The 18939-nt window shown below is 36.8% G+C and overlaps 1 protein-coding gene across 4 annotated transcripts in view; it reads left to right on the top strand.

Moving 5' to 3' along the window:
- The window catches only part of LOC106881998 (tektin-3), a 59543-nt gene that overhangs the window by 17992 nt on the left and 22612 nt on the right, over window positions 1-18939 (top strand). The window contains exon 1 of one of the 4 annotated variants that reach the window (XM_014932535.2): window positions 7753-8210. The exons of 2 other annotated variants lie outside the window; for them this stretch is intronic. The gene's annotated coding sequence lies outside the window, so the exon portion shown is untranslated. Of the gene's footprint in view, window positions 1-7752; window positions 8474-18939 lie in introns of those variants that run through there. One more of the 4 variants, XM_052969634.1, reaches the window with a different exon arrangement.

Raw genomic sequence — 18939 nt, 5'->3', positions numbered from 1 at the left:
ATATAACAATTAGATAACTAAATCTTCATTGTAAATAAAATTTGTCAAAATGGTGACTGAACAGTATTTGTTGATCTGATTATGAATTAGATTGTCGTTGTCATCATCATCATTATTATATTATTATTATTATTATTTAACATTTGTCTTCCATTCAAATGGGTTGAATGATTTGACAGGAGCTAGCTAGCTGAAGAGCTAGTCAGGCTCCATGTCTGTTTTGGCATGGTTTCTACAGCTGGCTGCCCTTCCTAATGCCAGCCACTTTACAGATTGTACTGAGTGTTTCTAGGTAGCACCAGCACAGGTGCTTTTTTGTGGCACCGGTAAAGGTACTTTTTATATGCCACCAGCACCCATGAGCCCACAAGATTAGGATTGCTCAGCTAGAGATGGATGCAGGGGACATGCCAGTATGTAAGGACAACCATGATTTCACTTAGCTTGATGTGTCTTCTCAAGTACATCAAACCACCAGGCGTCTCAGTCCTTTGTCATCCCCTCTGTGAGGCCCAACATCTGAAAATCCTTTTTCACCACTTCATTCCATGTCTTCCGGGTTCTACCCCTTCCACATGTTCCCTCCACAGTTACATATGATTAATTTATTTAATTTAACCCATATGTTCTTAGTTGTTATGGCATCACTGAGAATTACATAAGATATTGTAGACATGCATGAATTTGGCCCTGAGCTTGGGACTATTGGAGAATATGGAAAGAGATTGAAAAATTGCAGATGCAGTAAATCACATAATTGCCATACTGATACATCATAAACATCCTCATCATTTAACATCCATGTTCCATGTTGGCATGGATTGAATAGTATGACAGAACTGATAAGCCCAAAGATTGCATTGTGCTCTACTGTCTATTTTGGCATGTTTCTATAGATGGTTGGATGTCCTTCCTAATGCTAACCACTATACCACATGTACTGGGTGCTTTTTTCATGTTAAGCATACTAGTGAGGTTACAATGCCACTTGTGTGGTTATGAACCTTGAGTGAGGTAGCTTTATGCAAAGAGATGAGAGGTTAAAGAATGTGAGAAGGAGGCAGAGCAGGTTTGCTGCCATAGAGGGGCATCATAGCTACTCACATTTTAAAATGGAGGGTGGGGGTGACTGGAGTGGAGTAAAAAATTTTCTTAAGAATGGGCAGAGCACAAGTAAATTATATATATGCAAGAGACATGCAATAAAATAAAAAAAGCCCTTTCAATTTTTCTTTATTATATGATCTATACCTTGGATTGTTGTGGACATTCTTGATTCAGGGAGTTGTCCAACCCATTTGAATCACTTTAATTTTGTTTTTTTCTAACACAGACTCTTTAATGACTGTGGAGATCAGATTTGTTTGAAACATTTGATAACGTTCTCTGTTTGGGATTATTAGGGTTTTTCATTGATTGTGACCAGCCTTCTCTTTCTTATCTGCCATCTTTGGTGCTCCTTGTCTTTTCTATTATCCTCAAAGAATTTGCAGCCTAGACAGTAGATATTCCTCCATTGCTCTCTATCCTCTATGGTAGTCTCAAACGCCTTTGGTTGGATGCTGTAGAATGTGAAATTCTGCTTCAAGATATCTCTGAATCTCATTTGTGCTTTTCTATGGTGATATTTTCCTATTGCCAGTTTAGAATAAAAGATGGCCTTTGGTAGACATTCATTGTTCATCCTTTCAACATGGCTGATGATCATCACCTCATTGCTTGTTCAAGAACATAGATTACTGATGTAAAAATAACAGTGTTTAATTTCAGTTCTGTAATCTGCTGTAGAACATACCTTACCTTTACCGTTTACTTCTTTCAGTCATTAGACTGTGGCCATGCTGAGGCACCACCTTGAAGAATATTTAGTTGAATGACTGGATCCCAGTACTTATTCTTTTTTTAAGCATGGTACTTATTCTATCAGTCTGTTTTGCCAAACCACTAAGTTATGGGGGTGTAAACACAAACACATACATGTACACACACACACACATATATATGATGAGATTCTTTCAGTTTCTGTCTACCAAATCTACTTGCAAGGTTTTGGTTGGCTCATTGCTACAACAAAAGACCAAGGTTCCATGCAGTAAGACTGACCCTGGAACCATGTGATTGAGAAGCAAACTTCTACATTATTTACAATGGACGGACAGGTGTCCTCATCTTGTTTGTTGTTATCACAATGTTTCAGCTGATGTACTCTCCAGCTTTCATCAGGTGTTCTGGTGGAATTTCGAACCCAACCCTTTATTTGACTAATGGGGTACATTGTTCTCATTCCTAGGTATGGTGCTGATGTTATTTTCTGTTGATATTATTTTTCAAGTCCCTGCCTGAGATTGAACTTAGAATCCGAGGGTTAGTAGACGTGCTCTTATCCACTCCGCTACTAACCCTCGGATTCTAAGTTCAATCCCAGGCAGGGACTTGAAAAATAACATCAGCAACATAACTTAGGTATGAGAACAGTGTACCCCATTAGTCAAATAAAGGGTTGGGTTTGAAATTCCACCGAGAACACCTGATGAAAGCTGGAGAGTACATCAGCTGAAACATTGTGATAACAACAAACAAGATGAGGACACCATTCCATCCATTGTAAATAATGTACATAATTCCTCATCTCAAAAATATAGAATAATATCAAGCAAACTTCTTACCACACAGCCAAGAATGTTTTTAGCCAACTCTATATAGTCCAACAATGTAATATATCTACATACAGAGGTGCAGCTGTGGCTGTGCAGTTAAGAAGTTTGCTTCCCAACCACATGATACCTTGGACAAGTGTCTTTTGTAATCCTAGAACACACACACAAAAGAAAGATTATACAATAGGGATCCTAAAGTATCAGACACCATTACAGAAAGAAGAGATCATTTTACTGCACAGTGCTGGCAAAGTAAGGAGAAACTCATTAGTGATACTCTGCTTTGGATAACTTGAAATGGTTGCAACCACATTGGTTGTTCTGCAAAGAAATATGTCAGTCCAGTCAGTTAACAGGTGACATTGGATGTCACTGAGAGAAACTATCTCATGCCAAGGAAGACAGAGATAGAATATTTTCCTTAAAGATTTTTATGACAACAGTTTATCTGTGGTAGTGATTTTCCTGAGATTAAACAACAATGTCAATCACTTACATGTTTGGGCTAAATTAGACAGTATGCATAAAAAGAAAAGAAAACACAGTACCTCATCCAAAAATTAAAGTATTTGCAAAAGAATCAGAAAATATCAACCAGATTATGGCTGAGATATAACAGTTTACTCAAAGCAGCCATCCCCAGCTTCCACCATGGCTGTAAGACAGCTCTGAAACTTGGCACATGCATTCCTCAGTGTGTTCCTGGGAAAATCTTTGTACATTTCATTTATCTTGGTCACCAGCTTGGCCTTAATGTTTCAGGCAAAGCAGTTGGTGTCTTTCTCACCTGTGTACCCCACATAGTAATCCATGGGATTACAATTCAGGGAATAGAAATTGGGGCTGGCGAAGTTGTAGAAATTCTCTGACAATCAGTACTAACTCTTTCTAGAAGTATGGCAATGAGCTGAATCTTGCTGCTACACATATAACCTTCCAATAGCAACCCTCTCCAGCCAGAGTTTTGACACAGTCTCCAACAGCTTCACAAAGCTGTCTGAATTGAGCCTAAAGCCCTGTTCAAAGATGTTGGATGAATTCTGGTATGTGGACAATCAGAATGCCTGCTGGGTTCCTTCATGCAGGCCATGGCTTTCATAGTCTCTGTTGCAGCTGTCCATGCCACATCTTACAGCCTCAGCAATCATGATGTTACCATTTTGATACCCAGCATGAATCATCATAACACAGGTATCTCTTTTCCAATATTCAGATGGGTTCAAGCCCTCCACGTCAGATAATTTTTTCTCAACTATATCATTAGTGTTTATGCTCTCCCAGTGCCATTGAATGTTCACCAATACATCAAGCTTCCGGAAAAAAAAGAGACATAAAAAAAATCATCAAATTCAGCTCAAACACTCTGTATAGCCCCAAATACATAACTACATAAACACTCACAAATAGATACATACAAATACACACATGTACATACATATACACTAAAATACACACACACAAAACACACATACAAATCCACAAACACACACACACAAAACACACATACAAATCTACACATCATACACATGTAAATAAAGTACTTACATCTCCATCAGTTTCAACAGTATCTAGTTATTTAATCAACTGAATTGTCTGCTTATTGAATTAGTTGAGGGCCTGAGAAGATTGGACACAACAAGGATGATGAGAGCAGGAGAAATCAATGGGATAGGAATGCCTGAATGGCAGGGGGCAGCCAGCTCTAAGGAACAGAGGCCATTATAGTAGCAGGAGTTTGCATGTTATTAATCACAAAAGAAAAGGTATGGTATGACACAAATAAATGGAAATTGTGTTAACCTTTTAGCATTCAGATTACTTTGTCAAATGCAATGCTTATTTATTCACATTAAAAAAAAAAAATGTCATGTATTACATTGTAGCTTTGAGATTTCAAATATGTAATTGTTTATTTTTAGAATGACATTACAGGTTAGGTGTGAGAGGCCAGATCTAGCCAGTTTGAATATTAAGTGGATGGAATATTTGGGCTGGACATGGCCAGTTTAAATGCTAAAGGGTTAAAATAGCTTCACAGAGCTGGTTAGCTTACTGTTCTGCATCACTTGCAACGGAAGTATTAAGCTATTAGGAAAGTGTTGAAGCGTAAATCACCATCCACTTGATGCATGAAAACAAGCAAGCATAAATCATTATACAATTTTCTCAAGCATTACAGCACATACAATATTGGGTTATATTACAGCTAACTACACTTCATTACACTGAATGTAAAAAAGAAAAAAAACAAAATGATAGAGGATAATGTATGCAATATTTTAAACCTGTCACAATCCAATGTATTCAATAGACCAAATCTATTCCATAAATTGGTTAGTACTAAACTGCTGCTGCTGCTGCTACTACTACTACTACTACTACTATAGTCACTACTTCTACTACTACTACTACTACTATAGTCACCACTTCTACTACTACTACTACTACTATAGTCACCACTTCTACTACTACTACTACCACCACCACTACTTCATAGCACTACCACTACTACCTCCATCATTATCACCACCACCACCTCTACTATCATCACCACTACTATCATCGCCACTTCTACAACCATAACTTCTACCACCATCACTATTACTACTCTAGTGAGGAACATTATGATTAGAAGATAAAGAAGACACTCATGTTTCAACAATCATTCCTTATCTGTCACATTGTGGTGATAATGAAGAAATCACCACCACCATGATTACTACTTAAGGTTTTGCTTCAGTGCAAAAGATAAAAGTACAATATTAATTTATGAGTACAAGAGAACCAATGACTAAATCAATAGCATATTATTATTTTCTTTTAATGGATACAATCACTAGATAGTGGCCATGCTGGGTACCAAATTCAAGGGTTTTAGCTGATCATGTTATTTTCTCAGTCTTTGGTTGATAAACCACCAGGTTACATGGCATGAAAGGATAAAACATAACAGACATAGATGCACATACATGATGACATTGATATGCTCAACAATAACCTGTTTTTTTCTTGAAACAAATTTTAATTCTATCTTTTTCACACACACACACACACACACACACTCTCTCTCTCTCTCTCTCTCTCTCAACAACAATAACAACTCATTATTATTGTGAAAGTCTGTGTTGTATTGTCTATATGTTGAAAAACATACAGAAACACACACACACATAAATACACAAACACAAATAACAAAAATGGTAACTGTGTGTATTATATATTTACATACAGTTTCTTCTTTTTTGAGGTCTGTGTTGTGTTGTGTTGACAGACTTGCACTTAAAATCCCCACGTTTTTAATCAAAACTTGTTAGTTACTGTGGTGATAACACTATCTATCTGTCTGTCACTCATATAATTTTTCTCTTACTATATTTGTCTCTCAACAATTTTTCGCCTTGCTTCCCTCCTAAATAGTCGTTGTGACAGGATTTATCTCCCCTGTTGATACACTCCTCTCTATCTACATTGATGTTATGGACGGACAGATGGCGATCAGCAATTTTTTTTTATAATATAAGATTTGGTTAAGGCAATGAGCTGGGAGAATCGGTATCCCGCCGAGGCCAACTTTGCCGTTCATCCTTTAGGGGTCAATAAATTAAGCACCAGTCAAGTACTGGAATCGATGTGATCGACTGTTCCGCCCCCTAAAAAAAAAAAAAAATTTCAGGCTTTGTACCTATAGGAGAAAAGATTATACCTGCATTTGTTTTAATATTAACAATGAAAAAAATCCACTTTTTTCGTAAAAAATTTTGGGCCTGAATTTGCACTCCGTAAGCAAATTTCGTTCCCAGGCCACTGCTTAGTAGAATTTCGTCTGTCTCTACGTTCTGAGTTCAAATTTCGTCGAGGTAGACTTTGCTTTTCATACTTTCGAGGTCGATAAAATAAATACCAGTCACACACTAGTTGATTTAATCGACTTGGCTCCTCCCCCAAACTGCTGGCCTTGTGCTTAAATTTGAAATCAATATAAGATTTTAAAAAAGATGGCGAATTCTACCTCAGACTAGGGCCACTGAACATTCCACACAAAACTGTCGGTCTCCTCACCATTTTACTTCTTATTTAACATACTTATGTCGTATTCAACAAAGGCTACCAACTTCGAATCGTAGTATCTAACCACAAACACATTGCTTACATGCAATAATGTAAATCCTTCTCAATTCGTCTCCAATAACTATGAACTACTTTCATAATATTATCTAGCATGTTGAATTATAGATTTCTATTATGTTCGTTGTTTCATGGACGTTATTCCATTACATCGATTATACGTACGATGCGGGTTAAATAAAATATATGAAAACTCAACTATTAGTGCGAGCATTTTTGTTGGCAGAATCGCTAACGGCAATTTTTCCGGCTTCACGTTCTGAGTTCAAATTCCGCCGAGGTCGATCTTGCCGTTCATCCTTTCGAGATCGAATCCATCCCCAAAATTTCAGGCCTCGTGCCTGCCTATCGTAGAAAGAATTATTGTCTTCACATGCAGCTTACTGAATATTGTGAACTACCAACGGTTAATTATTTATAAAAACCCAAAACTAAATAGGCTTTATTAATTGTGACACTTGCTAAATATAACAATACTGGTTTCAACAAAATCAAAATCGCAAAAAGGGAAGAGGCGGGGTTTGATTGTCGTGAGTGAATTTATGTTTGAACATGACATCCGAAAGTGTACCTTTGTAAGTAAGGTTCATTTCAACTTTCAACCACAGATCCAACTAGTAGAATGCTGTTATTATTTGTTTCCCGGCATAGTCAACTGTGGTATTTGTTCATATTTAAAATTGATGCGACAGTCGTTCTTGTGCAAATTCACGATATACAAGGCTATTTTAATGTCACATATTAAACATGTTTGTTAAAAAGGTGGGACTGTTTAACATGTTGTGCAGGTCGCTCTGTGGGATATTTGTGTAATGTTCTGCCAAAATAGCTTACAAAAGATTCTGACTCATCGAAGAACAATAAACTAACAACATCGGCTTTGATGAATTTGTGTTGCTGATGCCGAGCTGTATTATTTCACATATTCAAGGCGGCGAGCTGGCAGAATCATTAGCACGCCGGACAAAATGCTTAGCGGCGTTTCGTTCTGAGTTCAAATTCCGCCGAAGTCGACTTGACCTTTCACCCTTTCGCGGTCGATGAAATAAGTACCACTGGGGTCGATATAATCAACTAAACTCCATTCTAAAATTTCAGGCCTTGTTTCTATTAGTATTTCACAGATTTAAGTTCTTAGGCCGCTTTATTTATGCCATCGTAACACAAATTTCACCAAAATCACTTTGAGTGACAGTCTGTGTACTTTTTTGGCGGAATGGATGGCTTTGGTTTGTGGAAGGACAAATAATTAACGACGTCAACATCGATAAAATTGACACCATTACAATCTGCACGTGATAACCGAAGCGGAATTATTCCACAGATTTAAATTCGTGGACCGCTTTATACCAGCGTTAACTCTGTCTGAGATCGTTTTACAAGCTTTACCAAAATCACTTTTGGCATGATTAATGAGTCAACATTTGGGTGAGTTTCTCAAGTTCTTTTTTTCTATTGTCCTTCAGTATAATGAAGACTGTATATGGATATTGTATTTTATGAATGTTTCTTGTGTTTCTGTTATTGATTTCATTATATTTGTTGCTGATGGTTTTATAGGAATTGCAATTATAATGCAAACAATATTTACTCACATTGTGAAGGCAAGCAAAATCTATTTATATACTTGTATCGAAGTACCTGGTTATCATTTGAATTGAAAACATTGAGAATACGTTCTTAGACAAACGGTAAGACATCTTTGAATGTTTCTGGGCAATTTGAAACATTGTTGCTTTAGTATTTTTCAAGACAAGACTGTCATTCTTGGTGGACAAAAGATATATTTATGCTATATATAATGGGGGGTGGGGTGGACAAGCGGAAGTCTTTCCATATATAGTTTTAGGGAAATTAAATTAATTAAATTGAATTTAATTGAGTTTTTACCTGTAAATTTGGATTTTTATCCCTAATATTAATATTATTATTATTATTATTATTATTATTATATATACACCTGTACACTTCAAAGACTTTCAAATATATATATATATATATATATTTGAAAGTCTTTGAAGTGTACAGGTGATTTTTGTTTTTATCTTATGAAATGTGTGTATGCGTATTTGGTGATGCAGAGAGGAAAATAAAATTCAAAAGATGAGTGGGGAGGGGGACAGGGCACAGATTTATTGCATTTTTGACTTTGGGAAAAATTTTTTTTTTTAACAAATGTTCACCACCTTACAAAAACTATATTAGCTGAACATATACAAAAGATATACAGAATTACATTTGAAAAATGACTCATACACGTCAATATTCATCCTTAGATATCAGAAAGATCAGAAATGCAACAAAAATTAAAATTATCCCGATTAAATGAAAGAGGATCACGGAAAAAAATGGTACATGGTATGAAGTTAACGAAGCTCAACTATAATAGATCTAAAATCTCAACATAAAATATTCTCTACAGTTTCTCCACAATCTGCTGGAGTTAACTCTTCATTGATATATTTACACACCATGCAGTTGAATAGAAGAAATTACTGAAATTAGTCATTAATCAATTTTGCCCCCAAATTTGCTCGGTGTCGTAATAAGCTTTGTAACATTTATTATTGAAATGTAAAATTGCAGATTCGTTAGAGCGTCGGAAAGAATGCTGAAGAAATAGAAGTATGGCTAATAACAGTTTCGGTAGTTCTCAACCAGGATCCATATAACATTTTGTTGTTGAAATTTATGTGCAATAAATTGGCTGTATTTCTGCAATACACAAAATACTTAGTTAATGTTTACAAGTACACCGGCACGAAAAAAATCGACCCCCTTTAAAAGGAAAAAAAAAAATTCTTTCAGCGGATTTCTATGTTTTCGATGACGGAGATTCTGAGTATGTCAAAAATCAAGTTTTCAAAATTTTCAATTATCCCCTCCCCACCCCAAATTTTAAAATTTTAACACGAAATAACTTTAAAAATATAAAGCTAAAACCAGTACAAACACACGAACGATGTCATAAATAACAGTACCGCCGATAGTTGTTGTTGACAAACAACGGTAGTAATTTTATTCAAGGGAAAAAAAGATGTTTCATATGACACATTCTACCAGTGTCCCATGTTTGAAAGTGTTTGGTTAGAAAACAAATGGTGTCCACCAAATCAAAAGGATCCCATATTCAGAATGTCCGTCATCGAAAAACATAGGAATCTGCTGAAAAAAAAAAAAAAAGAAGTCGATTCTTTTCGTGCCTGTGTACTTGTAAACATTAACCAAATACTTTAATTTCTTTTATACAATTCCTAATAATATTTAATTATTAAAATATAACAGGGTTTTTAAAACATCAAATGGCTATAGTAGGTCCATCTGAGTAAAATAGGAATCAAAGGGGTCCATAGGTAAAAAATGGATGAGAATCACTAATTTATTTGAAAGCTGCTTATATATGACTAAATCCCGAAATGATGAAGCCATCCCCTATTCATCTTCCCCCAATACTTGTGCTTCATTAGATTCAGTCCCTCACCTACTTCCCCCTCTCACTCTCCTATATAGTCATGCACCTCTGTCCACCTCCTAGTTCATCTGTCTCCACTCCTACTCGTTTTGTACTATAGGTAAATGACAGCTTCTGTTACCTTGATGTGTCAGCAGTGGTGGTAGTGGTGTTCTGAAAGTATAATAGCTGGTGTAAGAATGGAGTGATAATTTTTAAGGAGTTATCTGCTGGCATTCATTTGTAAAAACTGTGCCAAAACTGACAGTGAAGCCTGGTGCAGTCTTCTGGCTTGTTAGCTCTTGTTAAACTGTCCAATCCATGCCAGCCTGGAAAATGGACGTTAAATGATGATGGTGATGATGAGATATGTGTGTGTTTGTGTTTTCTTGTCTTGACATTGCATGGCTGTTATAAATGGATGTTGTGCATTTATGATATTCTGTAAAAATATCTGGTCTTCGGGAAATATTACCTTGCTTGGAAAAAGGTGAGAGTTAGCAACAGGAAGGGCATCTGGCCATAGAAAGTCTGCCTCAAACTCCATCCAGCCCATACAAACTTGGAAAAGGGGAGGTTAAAATGATAATCCTTTCTAATAAAGGCACAAGGCCTGAAACTTTGTGGGAGGGAACTAGTCGATTATATTGACTCTAGTGTTTCACTGGTACTTAATTTATTGACCCTGCAAGGATGAAAGGCAAAGTCAACCTTCGTGGAATTAGAACTCAGAATGTAAAGACGGATGAAATGCTGCTAAGCATTCCACCTGGCATGCTAACAATTCTGCTAGCTGACCACCTTCACGATGATGGTGATGCATGCATCCAATGTGTCTATATATACAGCTAAAATCAGAGTAAATGCCTGAGTAAGCACTGAACTTACTGAACTCTGTAGATTAGATGTTGGAATGGATGGCATGAGCGGGAGGTAATGATCCAAAAAAATATATAAATGGTCATATCGACTGTTTCCATATGACTTGTTCATACAGGTATATCAAACCTATTCTGCTATGTTGTGACTACACTATATTTACTTGAAACTACTTGTCTGGATACAATCAAGTGAATAATTGATTTTCTTACTTATCACAATTTTTAAAAACTTATTAATTAGTCACAGGTAGCAGAAGCAGATTTATACTAGCCAGCCCAAGCTGGTGAGATGAAGCCAGTCAGATGTTCAGCTTGAACTTGGGTAGGTTAATGCCTGTAGGGAAAAATGTGGGGAAAGAGAGTGTTCTGGAAGATTGGTGTTTGGACAGATGTGTTAAATACAAGGGGTTCAGGAGTAGTGAAACATAGTAAGGAGGATTATATGAAGAAAGACTATGGAGCAGGACCCTTAACAGGGCTGTTGAAGGATTTCTAAAAGTGATAGTTACAGTAGTGGTATTGATGGAGGCAGAGGTGAAGATGCTGATGTTGATAATGGTGAATGACAAAAGATACACGAGTTGGGGAGAGAGATTTAAGCACATTCATTTAGGTTATGGGTTCAAGTCTAGCCATATAAACTTTCCTCTGTTATGAAAATAAGGATGTAATATAACATTTCAAGATTTATTAAAGTTTTACTAACATAGTTGTACAACAGCATAATAACATTGGTTTCAAAGTTTAGTGCAAGGCCAACAATTTTGAGGGAGAGGGTAAGTTGATTACATCGACCCCCCCAGTAATCAACTGGTACTTATTTTATTGACACCAAAGGGATGAAAGGTTCAGAATGTCACTAAGCATTTTGTTTGGTGTGCTAATAATTCTGCCAGCTTGCTGCCTTCAGCAACATAATAATATTACAAATAGATTGTCTCCAATTTCACTCCATAGTTAAGATCATTTACTTCTTGGTGCAAAGTGAAAAATAACAAGAGATAACTGCTCTCAAGGTGAAAAACATGATAATTGTATAACAGACTATATCAGAGATGTCTCCTAAGACTGTGCATTCAATACAACCTAGGTGGACTTGTACATTAATCTAATGAATCAAATGTTTCAAGTGAAATACAATTTCAAAAGAAATTGTATATTTCGTGGTCCTCTATAAACTTCCAACTATCTGTGGATTTCCTGCATTTTGATTCTTGAATTTTTTGTAAACAAATGTGTATATATTTGTGTGTGTGACTTCAAGGTGTATATTTGTATTTTGTCTATTGAACTTGGGTAAAGGCTTTTTTCACCCCGTTATTGTATTAAAGGTGATGAAAAGGCAGGTTCGTTATAGCATTGAATGAAATTACTTATTTGCTTCACCTCTCAATGTTGTGAGCTCAAAATTTCCTGAGGTCAAATTTGCCTTTCATTTTTATGGAGGTTGATAGAATAAGGTGCCAGTTCAGGTTAGTGCATTTGTAGAATTGCTCAAGTGTTGGATGAAGTACTTTACATTATTACCAGCATCGCCTTCCTGGCACTTGTGCTGGTGGCACGTGAAAAGACATTCGAGCGAGATCGTTGCCAGTGCCGCTGGATTGACTCCTGTGCAGGTGGCACGTAAAATACACTATTCTGAGTGTGGCCATTGCCAGTACCACGTGACTGGCCTTAGTGCCGGTGGCACGTAAAAGCACCCACTACACTCTCGGAGTGGTTGGCGTTAGGAAGGGCATCCAGCTGTAGAAACTCTGTCAAATCAGATTGGAGTCTGGTGTAGCCATCTGGTTCACCAGTCCTCAGTCAAATTGTCCAATCCATGCTAGCATGGAAAGCGGACGTTAAACGATGATGATGATTATTGCTGGGCACTTTATATTCCAAGTGCCTAGATGTAGCTGACTTATGTAGATCTAACCAGTGGCATGATTCATTGTAAAAAATACCTGAAAGAAAGCAACTTGAAAAATCACTTTTGTATTCTCTTATAGAAAATCCCATCAGAAGCACATAGTGCTTTTCAAGGCAGTCAGTGGTGGGTGGGGTGGTGTGGCGGATCATACACTGACATGACAACCTCTAGGAAGGAAAAAAAATGTAATAAATGTATTTCAGTTGCTTTCATGGCAAATAAATAATTCTAATTTTGGCACAAGGCCAACAAATGTGAGGGAAGGAATCAAGTTTATTACATTGGCCATACTACTTGACTGATAGTCAGGTAGTAGGGTAGTTTGTAAATTAGCATTCATTTCATCATTTAGTATGAGCACAAAGAAATTTCATAAAAGTTAAATTAAAATTATTGTATGCATGCCACTTCCATAAGGTCAACAGTGTTTTGGGTGGGGATTAATCGCTTACATTGACCCCACTACTTGACTGATACTTTATTTTATCAACCTTGAAAGGCAAAGTTAACCTTGGCTTTCTAATAATCATCACAAACATTAGTAATAGCAATAGTGCTCTCTCAGAAACCTTTTATCTTTTACTTGTTTCAGTCATTGGACTGTGGCCATGCTGGTACACTGCTTTGAAAATTTTAGTTGAACAAATTAACTTCAATTTTTTTTTAAAGCCTGGTACTTATTCTCTTGGTGCCTTTTGTTAAACTGCTAAGTGATGGGATGTAAAAAAAAAACCAATGCTGGTTGTGAAGCAGTATTGGGACACGGACACACACACAATGGACCTCTTTCAGTTGCCATCTACCAAATCCACATACAAGGCTTTGGTTGACCTGGGGCTAAAGTAGAAGACAGTTACCTAATGTGCTGTGCAGTGGGGCTGAACTCAAGACATGCTGGGGAAGTAAACTTCTGAACCACACAGCTATGCTTGCACTTAAAAAATAATCAGGTTTCATCATGTTCTGGACTCTCGGCGTACTACCTGTTAAGCAGATGTGATAATCACTATACCATGGAACCACTAAATTTTTTTTTATGAAACATTAATCTCAGTACCAGTCTGTTTAATATAGATTAGGTAAGTGAGCATTTTATATGTTGTGGCTGCTGGGGTTTTTTTTCTACATTTTTTTCCTATTAACAATCAGACCCTCAAAGGTAATTAATTATTTATGATTAAGCCACCTTCTGTGGAGAAACTCAATAAGAGACATTCCTGAATGCAACATTTTGTTTACAAACAGCATTAACCATTCATTGATGGTATTTTCATCACAAATCAAACCCAAACAGAAACATTAAACTGTAGTCATCTCTTGCTTTTTATTGTGTATGCTTGTGTATGTGTGTATATATGTGTGTGTATGTGTACACATACACACACACATATATACACATACAGAGGGCAAGAGAAAAAAATTGAAGACAGGAGTAAATGAGAGTAGTTGTGGGAGGAATTCATCATCATCATTTAACATCCACTTTCCATGCTGGCATGGGTTGAACTTATATGAAGTTAAATAAGAAATTTGTTTTCTTTAAATTTTATTTCAAGGTAATAAGTATTTTTCTTTTGAAAATTAGTAATCATTTCATTTTGTACAAGTAGCAAGACATGATAAAAGTCAAATTATAATTAATGTAATTATGCTGTATTTCCTGATGTTACCCATGGTGACAAGAGAGTGGACTTTGTGGAAGATGCACAGGGGCAATAAGTACTGGGAACACATGGGTGATTGAAATTCTCAAATGTCAAGGAGGATCCCTTGGAGCTAGTGGTTATCTTTTGTTACCTAGGTGACATAATTAGCAGTGGAGGAGGATGTTCCGAGATCATAGTTGCAAGAATTAGAACAGGATACAGAAGATTCTAAGAGCTATTATCTCTGTTGGTAACAACATGCCGCACTCTTAAAGGGCAAACTAGATTGTAGGATGCTGTGTATAAACAGCAGTGTTACATGGTAGTGAAATGTGAGTGTGTATGCAGAGGATATCGAAGACTAGAAAGGAATGAAGCTAACATGCTCCACTGGATCTCGGTGTATACAAATGATGGAGTTTAAATGTGTTGAGAAAAACTGGAACTGGGAAGATGATGGACAAAGTTAAGACTGGCTTCAGAATGTTGAGCTTCATGCAAGAGATAACAGGTTGCCACGCTTGTCACTGAGAGGGTATTGAATAGTCAAGAGGGAGTAGCAGATGGTGACTTTGCAGCTCTTTGTATTCACTAAAATTACACACTCAATGAAGCATGCTTACTTCATTTCTTTCTATTTTCATAAACCTAAATTCAAGTCCCATTTCTCACTGCCATGCAACTTTGCATTTCTCACACAAGATCTTACAATCTTACAAAGATCTTACAAGATCTTTCACTCTGGATGAGCAGCTCTTTATTGCTGGCAAGGGTTATAATTCCCCAGAACTTGTTTCACCCAGTTCTTACTCTAAATACTATATTATCATCATCATTTAACATCTGTGTTCCATGCTGGCATGGGTTGGATCATGTGTGTGTGTGATGAAGGTGTAAGGTGATACACATGCACTCAGCTGTAAGTAAATGAATTTCAGGACAATTACTTATTCTCTTGTCATTTATTTAATTTCTTATTACTGCTCTCTATTCGACTGACGCCTTGTTCTGAAGCATATGTATATTGAGTCCTAACACCAGCTTATTAATATCACTATGCCTAAGCGAAATAATGATATATATACATATACATACATACCTATAAGTGTACTCTTATATACATACACATATGTGTGTGTATGTATATATATATATATATATATATATATATATATATATATATATACACACATATATATTGCAGCCTGGTGTTGCCATCCGGTTTCACCAGTCCTCAGTCAAATCGTCCAACCCATGCTAGCATGGAAAGCGGACGTTAAACAATGATGATGATGATGATAAATATACATCGATGTAATTATCATATATTAATTTTATGTATGTGCATTTGCATGTACTTGTGTGCATATTTCAAATTTATAATTAGTTTTCCATCTGGCTACCCATATGAATTGAAATAAACCTTGAGTAAACAGACAGATTTTTTTTTGTTTTATATAATCAATATTGATTTCATTGATTAAATACGTAGCCATCATGTTCTTCTGAAACTGAACATTATGGACTGCACTTGCAGAAAACACATAACAATGCAAACCAAAAAAATATAAAAAAATACTGAAACTAAAACCAAGTTTGCCTGGCTACTTCAGTGAATCATAGCTGCACCTAGAAACCTAGAAACATGGGTTTTCGGGTTCTAGATTGTGATGTATGCCATCTCCTGCTACTTGGGAGACCAATTATTGGGAGTTTGGATTAAAAAGAAGAGGAGAGGGGGGGGGCGAATGGAGATGGAAATAAAAGAGTGGTTAAGAGAGAGAGAGAGTTACAGAATGATAAAGAGTGCCTGTATGTATACAAGAAAGTAGAAAGTCATTCTTGCATCAGACTCTAGTTACAGTATTTATTTCAGTGTGGGTATGTTTGTATATGCAAGTTGCTATCATCATTCAGTCAGCATCCACTTTCCCATGCTTGCATAGGTCTGATGGAGTTTACTGAAGCATTTTTTTTTTGACTGGATGCCTTTCCTGTTGCCAACCCTCACCTATTTCCAAGTAAGGTAATATTTCCCCATAGTCAGGTACGTTCTCACAGAATATTGGAATTAAACGACACCACTTGTATGAGAGTGGCCCTCATTTATAATTGTCACACAGTGTCAAGACAAGGTAACACAAACATGCACACACACATACAAAATGCATGCACACTCACTAACACACACATACATCCAAAATACACGCACACACATACACATGATAGGCTTCTTTCAGCTTTTTCCTACCAAATCCATTCACAAGGCTACGACTGCTTGTTGGCCCATGGTACTACACAGTGGGACTGATCCAGAAATCATGTGGTGTGGAAGGAAACATCTTAACCACACAGATATGAGTGTATGATCTATGTTTGTATGCATACATGTGCGTATATGTGTGTGTGTGCATGTATGTGTTACCTTTTTAATTATTTGAATATCTATATTAATGGAGCTGGTTTTTAATGAAACTAAGCTCATTTTGTTGGAATTTAGATTACAACAATGATTACATGTTGAATCTTAATAGTCTTCTATATTTTAAACTCTTCTGCTTACATATTGTATTTTCAAAGTGTGTGTTAGCTGGTTACTTTGCCTGAAAATCTCAGCTTTTTGAGTTTATCAATAATGCTGTTAGTAACGTATCCAGTCGCACTAATAATAATGGATACAAATCTAAATCTGAGTAGAACTACATTTTGAAGCAGTTTTGATGATTTCTCTGCCTCAAAGAACTATATCAGGTCTGTTATGTTTGTGTATGTCAGAGGTTTTAATGAATATACCCCACCAATATTCCTTGTATTGGTGCTTATTCATGTAGTCATTAATAGAGGCTTTTCTTTATCCCAAGTCATGTTTTCTATAAATGGCTTGATATATTGTTTATATATGATGTAGCATTGGAAAATTATACCTTAATGACATTTTTGACCAGCATTTTTTATCATCACATCTTAGCATCTTCCACAGAAAGGTTACAAAATTAACATTTTTGATTGCATCTTGGAGAATTAAGTACTTTACTGTCTCTTTTGTTGAATAGACATTTTTGTTGCTATTTTCAGCTCTTATATTGCATCATCATCATCATCATAATTGTTTTAAAGTCTACTTTTCCATGCCTGCATGGGTCATACAGAACTAGTGGAGGAAGATTTTGTATAGTTAGATGTCCTTCCTGTGACCAACCTTCACTTGCTAATCTCCATTTCTGTCACTGTGCATCTCTTTCCCTACGCTCTCCTACCATGCACATCATCTCTCTATTTTCTGATCTATCTACAGGTTTATTATAATGTTGCTCTCCACCTTTCCTATACTTCCACTTGTCACCTCCTTCCAGAGCCACCCTCATTACTTTCATCTTCTCACACTCTTGCTGATATTTACCTCCAGCTCTAACCATCCGTCACTCTCACACTCTTATGAACTTACCTGTCCACCCACCCTTCTCAGTGTCTGTTCCTCTTTTCTCTTATACCCATCTTGTATCTTGAGAGTTTGTGCTGACACCTTGTCACCATCACCTTTATCTTCTTTGTAGCTATTCCCACTCTTATATAATGAAGGGTAGCCGTGTATCTATAGCAAGACACTAGTGCCTGTTCCTCTATCATACTTAAATCTCTCAAAACCTAGCATAAAGCCATCTCCTTCTTTACTATAACCCCCACTAAATCACAATATCTTTTCTTTGTCTTGCAAGTTACTTGTGCTAGTGTCATGAAAAAAAACACCTAGTACACTGAAAAGTGGTTGGCATTAGAAAGGGCAACAAACCATAGAAACCATGCCAGAAATCAAATTTATGAGTTGTGGTTCCCAACCCACTTGATAATGATGATGATGATGATCGTTATTCCTGAATATATTATTATTATTACGATTGCGCTGGTATGGACATGTGGTGAGAATGGAGGAGGATAGCTGCGTGAAAAAGTGCCACACCCTAACAGTTGAGGGAACCCGTGGAAGAGGTAGGCCCAGGAAGACCTGGGCTGAGGTGGTGAGGCAAGACCTTCGTACATTGGGCCTCACCGAGGCGATGACTACTGACCGAGACCTTTGGAAATGTGCTGTGCGTGAGAAGACCCGGCAAGCCAAGTAAGATCGTTGCCAGTGCCCCTGGACTGGTTCTTGTGCGGGTGGCACATGAGATGCACCATTTTGAGCGTGGCCGTTGCCAGTACCGCCTGACTGGCTCCTGTAGGATTTTCGAGCGAGATCGTTGCCAGCGCCCCTGGACTGGCT

The sequence above is a fragment of the Octopus bimaculoides genome, chromosome 7 (assembly GCF_001194135.2).
Source record: "Octopus bimaculoides isolate UCB-OBI-ISO-001 chromosome 7, ASM119413v2, whole genome shotgun sequence".
Lineage (NCBI taxonomy): Eukaryota > Metazoa > Mollusca > Cephalopoda > Octopoda > Octopodidae > Octopus > Octopus bimaculoides.
The sequence above is the reverse complement of the archived record's forward strand: the minus strand, read 5'-3'. Positions and strand labels throughout refer to the sequence as shown.